Source organism: Mesoplodon mirus (genome assembly GCF_964341445.2).
Source record: "Mesoplodon mirus genome assembly, contig: HAP1_SCAFFOLD_748, whole genome shotgun sequence".
NCBI lineage: Eukaryota > Metazoa > Chordata > Mammalia > Artiodactyla > Ziphiidae > Mesoplodon > Mesoplodon mirus.
Window position 1 is genome coordinate 238,766 of NW_028295285.1, and position 9,515 is coordinate 248,280.

Consider the following 9,515-nt stretch of genomic DNA (forward strand, 5'->3'; position numbering starts at 1 on the left):
TATGGTTCTATACTTTCACTATGCACATGCACCCACGTTCACCAGGTACCCCTACCTCACCCCACCCCACCCCAGTCTACCCCCATATACCTACATTATTTATAAGGGGAAGACTGATTTTGTGTTTTCCAGGGCCCCATGGAACACCTTCTCCCTCCCACTGTGGAGATCCTGAGCTGCATCTGGTTGGGGTATGGCTGTGTTCAGAAACTCCTGGATACCTGTTTTAAAACTTAAAAAATGAGAGATTTGCCCACATGAATCAACCAGAGACTTTTATTTATTTATGAACCAATAACTTTATTGGAAGAAACGGAAAAACTGGAAGAAAAAAACTTAAGTGATAAAATAAAGTCCAGGAAAAGAGAGTCCTGCCCTTGTTGCCAAAAAAAAACCAAAACCAAAACTTAAGTGAACTTCTTCTGCAAGGGCACTCTTGCCGTCTGCATGGCAGGCATGGTGACCAGGGCTCTGGTCACCCCGTGGCTCTGGGGGAGTCCAGTCCAGGCTCATTTCTTCTTGTCGCTGTCGCCCAGGGTGAGCTTGTCAAAGAGTTACCCTGCCAGCTCGACGTCTGGGGCCCCCATCATGCTCAGGGTGGTGACATGACCCTCCAGCTGTCTGATGAGCGCCACCTACTGGCTGAGGTAGTGAGTTGCCAGGAAGTGGAGCAGGTGGGGGTCGCACTTGTCGGTGGCCAGCTGGTGCAGTGGAGCAGGCTCCGGGTTGCTAGCTTCTCCAGGAACAAGGCGCACTTCATGGCCTTGAGGCCGCTCTTGCACTCGTCACTGACTGGCTTCCTGATGTCTTGGAAGTTGAGGCGGCCCCCCGCGCTGGTTCTGCAGGCGCTTCAGGCCCTGGGCCCACAGTGGCGCAGGAAGAACCGGCTGAAGTGCTTCAAGGCCACGTCGTCGCGGTGGAGGTAAAAGGCCACGGCCAGGCACACGAAAGAGGCGTGGAGCTGCAGGGTGAAATGGCTGTTGACGGCGGCCTCGCAGTCGGCGTGGTAGCTCTGGCGCACCTGCGAGGGCGGCGCGGGCAGCGTGGTGGGTGTGAAGGCCAAGGTGAAGGCGAAGCCGCGGGGCCTGCGGTACCTGTCTCGGAGTCCCTTTCACGTGATTTAGCAATTTCCTTCGTCTTGGGTAAGTGCAGACTTCTCTTTTGTTTGTCAGAAAACAAAAGGCTTAGGTGTATTCTTAGAGAAAGAGCTTAACTGTGTGGATGTATTTATCCCCTCCAGCCTCATTTGTCCTTTCACTGCCACTCAGCAAGCATTTTTTTTAACCCCTCAATGATGTTGTATGGAATGAGCCACAGTGGTAGGAAATACCATTGATCTCAAATTATCTTTCATTCATTCATTCAGTAAATATTTACTGATTACTTAGTATGGCCCAGGCACTGGTATGGGATTTGGGCATATATTAGTAACAAAGAAAGACAAAGTCTGTTCCCATGAGGTTTGTATTCTAGTGGAGAAGCAGACCAAAACAAAACAAAACAAAAAACTACTGTTTTTCTCCCTTTCTTGTCTCCAGTAAATACGTATAAGATATTACACATGTATAAGTCAATATTTTCTTAGAAGTTAAGGATGTTATAGTGGAAGACATAAGACCAATCTAGGTATTTATAATTAATTAATTCAACAGCCATTTATAGACAGTATTCCAAATATGTGTCAGTGTTTGACTTGGAGATACACGGAAGAATCAGACATGGTCTCTGTTCTCAAGGTACAAGAAAGAGTGATGGACTGTTTTAAGTGCTCTCAATGGTTTTAAAGTTTTTGGATAAAATAGCTGTTTTCACTTACAGTTTTATTACCATGACTTTGACTAATGAACTTTTTTGGGGGGGTCCCTTTATTTCTCTTTGAAAGCTCATGCTGTGCTATAATCATTGTTTATGAAGGAAGCAAAGGATCAAATATCAACTGTCACTTTGTACACTTATCTGAGCAATTTTAGAGGCATTTAATTGTTGAGTCTGTAAAGAAATAGAATAATAACAATGTCTATTTGATAAGTTGATGTTAATGATAGGATCATACATTAGAGATGGAAAAGAACTACATGATCAGTTTCTCAGTGAGATAAAATTGTATTCTATGTTTGCTTAACACCAGTGTTTAGTCTTAATATAATTGCAATCTTTCAAAAATTTCCTTGGAAGAGTCCATTGTAGACTTCACTGGAAGAATCTATTTAAAGAGAAGAAATCTTGATTTTGTAGAACATTTTCTCCTTATGTCCCAAGATCATTTAATAATTAATTTATCTGGACAACTTTACTCTTCAAATATTAAAATAATACTATTGAATGGTTCTATGTCTACTAAGGGGTGATAATGGTGTTTCTCAGATTTTTAATCCCTCATCATTACTCCCTAGGTTAGAAGATAATGTTAAAATACATGTTATAACTAAGAGAAACCTAAGGTTTAAAATCTAACTTTTTAAAGGGAAATCAATAAACTAGCATGAACTGGAACCTCAAATTTCCATGAAGGAAATATACATATATCTAAACAAAAACATTGCATCCAGTTTTTCTTTAATGAGGAATGTAAAGCTAAATACAAACACAGAATGAAAAAACTTCAGAGCAGATGATGTTTTTAGAAAAATTTTAAATTTTATTTTTTAAATGTATTTATTTTATTTTTAAATTTTTGGCTGCATTGGGTCTTTGTTGGATGTGGGCTTTCTCTAGTTGCAACGAGTGGGGGCTACTCTTTGTTGCAGTGCATGGGCGTCTCATTGCGATGGCCTCTCTTGTTACGGAGCACGGGCTCTAGGTGCTTGGGCTTCAGTAGTTGTGGCATGCCGGCTCAGTAGTTGTGGCACATGGGCTTAGTTGCTCCGTGTCATGTGGGATCTTCCCGGACCAGGGCTCAAACGGATGTTCCCTGCATTGGCAGGTGGTTTCTTAAGCACTGTGCCACCAGGGAAGCCCCCGAAATTAAAAAAAATTTGATAATCAAATTTTATAGTTTATAACTTGGTCTGTGCTAAGATAATGTCTTTTAAAATATCAATATAGGACTATAAGATGAAGGTTTCTTTGAAATGTTTGTGGTCAGTGTTGGTATTATGTTAGGATTCTCCAGAAAAACAGAACCAATAGAAGATATATTTGTATATTATATAAAATAAGGAATTAGCTCACGTGATTATGGAGGCTGACAAGTCTCAAAATCTGCAGTTGCCGTACTTGAGACCAGGAGAGTCCATGGTGTAGGTCCAGTCCAAAGGCCAGGAGGCTCAAGACCCAGGAAATTCAAGTTGAAGGCAGGAAAAAACAATGTCCCTGCTCCAAGGCAGTCAGGCAAGAGGAGTTCCTGCTTACTCAGAGGAAGGTCAGCATTTTTATTTTATTCAGGCCTTCAAATGATTGTATGAGGCTCATCGACTTTAAGGAAAGCAATCTGCTTTACTTAGTCTACTATTTCAAATGTTAACCTCATGGAAAAACACCCTTTCAGGCACAAACGATAACATTTGACTAAATATCTGGGTACCCCCTTTGAAGTTGACATATAAAAATTAGCTATCACAGTATTACTCATGATAAATGCAGAGTCAACAAATAAAAATTCTCATGCTATAATCTGCAAAAACTGTTTTGACTTTCAGTTCCCTTCATTAATTTACAAATGTTACAGAACTAATAGTTACACAACTGATATTAGACAATAAGTTCTGACTCCGTGTCAATGATTAGCTCTCATTCATTCATTCAGCATATTTCTATTGAGCACCTATTATATGACAGGTATTTTATAGGTACTAACATAAAAACTTGTTCTGTAAGCTCCTCATATTTGTATTTCTTTTGTAGCTAAGTGCTAGTAAATGTTACATATAATTCCTTCTTTGAAAATTAATAGATGAAGTAGGATCAATGGTATAATCTTAAGGAAGTAGACCATAAGTAGCAGCAGTCGGTGGCTTATCTCACTCTCTGTGTTTTGTGTGTGTGTGTGTGTGTGTGTGTGTGTGTGTGTATACATATGTATAAATCAATCATTTAATGAGAGGTAGTGAAAAGTGATACATCGATATTCTATATCTCTGGGCTGTTCACTCTGCATTACCTCATTATTACAGATACTGGATTAGATTTGGTTATTATTACCCATATTTCACAGATAAAGAAATTGTGAATTAAAGTATGTAAGATGATCAAACACAGAGCTTATAAATAGCAGAGAGTGACACTCTGAATTGGATTCCTCTCTAGGTAGTTTGGGAAGTTTGGCTGGACCATGAGCTCCATTAGAACAAAGACTGTTCAACTTGTGATGCTAAATTTCACATAGTAGGGGCTCAAAAATATAAATTAAAATATTGAGTGGCCTATGAAAAGCTTTAGTCTCATTATTTCTCCAAATTAAAAAAATGAGTGGGAGTAGATGTTGAATATATATTTAAACTCTATTTCCTTTAGAAGGAAAAAAAATCAAAGACACCCAATGGTGATAAATTACTATTATAATTTTAGTTTAATATGCATAAACATAAAACCAGGCATAGAAATTGGTATGCTTTTATAACTGTAAACCAGACAATTTGTAAATATATGCAAATACAACTATAAAACTATTAAAATTAAGAAGTTCCAATTATGCACCCGATTATGCTTTTTGTCTTAAACACAGTCCCTTGTCACTGAGAACACACTAGTTGACGAGATGCAGGTTCCCTTTCGAGTGCGCCGTGTCTGTGTCCCGACATCCGTGAAAGATCTCAGTGCTCTACCGCCCTTCTGTACTGAAGACATGACGTACTTTAGCTCATATGATGATTCATAACGTACTTTTGCTTTCAGGTAGTGGAAGTCATCATTCAAATAGTGTCTGTCCATGTTCTTTTTTATTAGTTTGTGAAAAGTAATTCTGATGCAGTTTGTTGATTTCATGAAATACCATTAAAAGCCTCAGTAACTTCAATAACTGAAGAGGCTGTTCAAACTGGGAATTGAGGGGGAAGAGAACTACTGACAGAATTTTAAGGGATAACACTCTTCCCTTTGAGTTTCATTCTATTAAACTATTTTTCACCTCCCAGTCATCACTTTAAAAGGAAATTTTAGTGTTTGCAGCTGGTAAAATGTGACTATAAGGGTGGACATGCGACAGTTGTCCTTTTTACACTAGAACATGCCAGCCTAGCAGCAGTCACACTCAGTGTGATTCAAAACACACACGCAGGCATGGACAGTGAGTTTGTGCTGCTGCATTGAGCTATAGACAGATCCAGATAATTCTGAAAATGCTTCCAGTCATTTTTCATTTGGATGTAAACACAAGAACAGATCCATGGAATTCACCAATACAGGTAGAGAACACTGAGTTAGAATGGCATGGACACACCATATATCTAGTCAATAACTATCTAGGACCTAATATATTCCAGCTTTGTGCTAAATGCTGAATGATTGCAACAGGCGTTGACTTTAATCTCATGGGCCCTAGAGTCGGTTTCAGTTCACTATGTTCACTGACAGAATGTATATGTGATGAATGTAAAATTAGATGCTAATGAGTTGATAATAGAATATGTATATATATATTGAAATATTCATATATATTCAATAATATTTTGTTTGAAATCTTTACTACTATTGTCACAGATACAGAAATTGCTATAGACGTTCTCATACCTTTTCCTACATAGCAATTAGGTTTAGGGAAAATAATTTTGGTGGAATGGTGTTAGTCAACCTACAAATCCAGAATGTCTTGGTTGAAGGTGTAGATACTTTGTTTCACTAAAATCAAGTGTAAGTTTTTCCAAACAAGTTAGGAAAAAAATGCAAAATCCTTATAAAATGTTCCTTATGATTCCATACCTTACTATACTATTAACCCAATGTGTTAATAAGCTTGTATTTAATGTAATCATTATTCTTCATAATTTGACATAAGTAATGTGCTCTCACATTTTAATTTTCTAAATTTTTTTTTTTTGGCAGGACGCGGGCCTCTCACTGTTGTGGCCTCTCCCGCTGCGGAGCAGAGGCTCCGGATGCACAGGCCCAGCAGCCATGGCTCACGGGCCCAACCGCTCTGCGGCATGCGGGATCCTCCCGGACCGGGGCACGAACCCGTGTCCCCCGCAACGGCAGGCGGACTCTCAACCACTGCGCCACAAGGGAAGCCCTAATTTTCTAAACTTTTAAACCATATTCTCAATGACTTATTTGCTGATTTCCTTTTTTATAAAAATATGATACCTCAACCAACCACTGTTAAACTCAGCAAAAAGCAGTTTCCAAAGTAAATGTTTTGTAAAGTGTTTCCTGTGTATTACTCACATTTATTACTTTTCCTCTGACCTTTTTATATTTCAGTTCATACATGAAAAATAAACAATGTCCTTTTGACTTATTTTCTTGAAGTCTTTTGCCATTTTCCAAATATATCTGAGTAGTTAAGGTCAGTTAAACCTATTTAAAGTTTCAAATTTCTAGGAAATATCTGATATTTAGTAACTTTCTGCCCAAATGATTTTAAATCTCATTTATTATAAAGTGAATTAAAAGATTGGCATACGTTCTTTAAATAGAAAGATTATCAACCTGCTTTTGCTAATGTAGATGGTGCTCTTCAGTTCTGATTTCATACATGACAAACAACCCAGGATTAAAGGCTCATTAATAATCTGCCAAATACTGTCAGCTGTATGACTCAATGCTCCATTAGTAATGTAATCCCTTGATTTTCTTCTGCCAGAAAAGTGATTCTTTGAAACCATTGGCAGTAATATGAATTTATACATTATATGTGTGTGTGTGTGTGTGTGTGTGTGTGTGTATCTCTTGGAAGAGAGACTGAACGCCAAGACAAAACCTTGCATTCCTTTACAGGACGTGCAATGCAGATCTATTGTGGAGTAACTGCTGGATCTGGGAAGGAAGGTGAGGCTAAAGGCAGCCCATTAGAAAGGGAAGAGGCTGTTGGAACTGGGAGTTGAGGGGAAGAGAACTACTGACAATTTTAAGGGATAACACTCTTCTTGCCTTTGAGTGTCTGTGTGGTAGAGTCCATGGCCTAGAGTAGAAGGGGGAAGCTGTACTAGAGCAGCTTCTGGTGGCGGGAATATTATTTTCTTATACATGCAGCTATTGAAACATTGCTTAACATTCCTCTGATCTTAACTGTCAAGGACAAAAAACAGTAATGATAACTGGAAATGTCAGTTCCACATCCACAATAATCTATTTACAATTGCTTCCCTCTTTCACGAGTTCTCTATCAATTATCCACGCTTTTATCCCCCCCCCAAATCATCACTTTTTCCTTAATCACATGTATTCCTCAGTTATGCTGTAGAGAACTGCAGTTTTCCCTTCGTGGCCCTTCCCCCTTAATCCTTTTTTTTTATTTTCCACATTAACAATCCCTAATTTTTAGAAAAAAAGACAATAGTATATAAATGAATCAAGGTGCAGAATTCCTCAGATTATAAAAATCAATTCCTGGAGCGTTATTGATTGGTAACTATATTGATCATATCAATGTAAGTATTTTAATCAGTCTGTCTACAGAGATTGCAGCTACAAGATAAAAAAACATAATCAGTTTATTCAGTTGTTACAAATGTAGGAGGGGGAAATGGAAATAGGATTAACAAGATTTTATGCAGAACCAAGAGTCCACTTCCTTTTCTTTCCAGAGACACTATTCTATAAACCATGGTATTGCTTCTCCTAGCCAGACTATGAAGCATGTTTGGTTAGATTACATTTTGAATTATACCAGTTCCTTGGAGTAAATGTCTCTATGGGACACTTGGGTTTATAAAACTCTGTTTCATAGCTGGATGATGTAGAGCATCCCTCAGACTATCTTGTTGCAAAAGAATGCTGTTGGGTCAAATGAACAAGAGAAAACAGGTAATAATATAATATTAGAACTCTCTACAAAATAACATCTCAATTCACATTTTGCGCTACGTCCAGTGACATCTTAGAAAACCATTCTGTGTGTATGTATGTATGGAGTGCACAGATTCGTACGTACATATTGGGCTTTGATCACGAATGTTAATGTTCGCTAAAATTTGTACCTTAATGTGGATTGTAGTATGAATATATATGTAGTAAATTATTATAAAGAGATATGATTATTAATATAAAATAGTATTCTGTATTTTATAATTAGGGTTAGAGTGGTATAATTTAAAAAAAATAATAATATTGAATATTTTTGCCTACCCTTCCAATATTGGACGTTAGTTAGGTAAAGCAGACACTAGTGGAAACATGCATCTTAGCTGATTGTGTATGTATATACTCTGTCCATTTTTTTTTTTTTTTTTCTTTTTTGCGGTACGCGGGCCTCTCATTGTTGTGGCCTCTCCCGTTGCGGAGCACAGGCTCCGGATGCGCAGGCCCAGCGGCCATGGCTCACGGGCCCAGCCGCTCCGCGGCATATGGGATCCTCCCAGACCGGGGCACGAACCCGTATCCCCTGCATCGGCAGGCGGACTCTCAACCACTGCGCCACCAGGGAGGCCCCTCTGTCCATTTTTAATTCTTTAAAAAATACAAATGTTGTATTAGAAGCCATGGAGTGTTAGAAGTCAGCGGTAGTGAAAAACTGAGGTTATTGATTATTTTGTGTTTTCATATCCACAATATGAAGTGATTTTGGAAGTTTTTTGCTAGCTACTAGAAAATAAGCTAAGATTTATGTTAGCTCTTTGAATGCATCTACCGAAGTTCCATCACTAGGAAAGTGAGGTCACCCTTCTTTGATTAAATCATCAAACATAACATAGTACCATTTACATGTCCTCAAAGTTTTATTACAACACAATTACTAGCCAAGATTTTAGCTATTTACAAGGTCTTCTAACTATATACCAGATAGTTTGATGTGTACATGGCATGAACTACCTTATAAAATAGAGCTGCCTCTTTTTATTTTCTAAATATTATAATCTATCTATATTAGTGAACTGGAGCTGTGGATCAGATGATAAGATATGCATAACTGTGTGCACTGAGTGATTGGAATGCCACTTGTTATCTTTTTTCTGGAAATGTCTATATAAGAAAATAAAAGGTACTTTATAGAAATATGAAAAACATAGCAGCCTGATACTGTTCATTCTTACCCTTTTTGGGAATTTGAATAAGTAATTTATTCTCCCTTAACCTCAAGTTCTCTATTTAAAAAAGTGACCTTGGACTAGATCCTGTTGCAGATACTGTGGTCAAATGATTTTATGCCCAGGGATTCCAGCCGTTGGCTGTGAATCAAAATCAGTTGAGGAAATTCTGATTCAGCAAGTTCGGGGTTGAACTCTGGCATATGTACAGTTGACCCTTGAACAACTTTGGGGTTAAGGGTGTGGACCCTCACACAGTCGAAAATTCAAGTATGACTTTACAATCGGCCTTCCGTATCTATGGTTGAACATCTTCATATTCAGTCAACCCCAGACTGAGTAGTACTGTAGATTAAGTGAACCCACCCGGTTCAAGTCCGTGTGGTTCAAGGA

General features: G+C 38.4%; 1 pseudogene across 1 annotated transcript; it reads right to left on the reverse strand.

The window, feature by feature from the left end:
• Positions 1-509: 509 nt before the first annotated feature.
• On the reverse strand, positions 510-4,869 carry LOC309797573 (ferritin heavy chain-like; annotated as a pseudogene). The gene is made up of 2 exons: positions 4,793-4,869; positions 510-1,094 (listed from the first exon to the last, which is right to left on the reverse strand). The product of its transcript is annotated as a ferritin heavy chain-like (transcript).
• Positions 4,870-9,515: the final 4,646 nt, after the last annotated feature.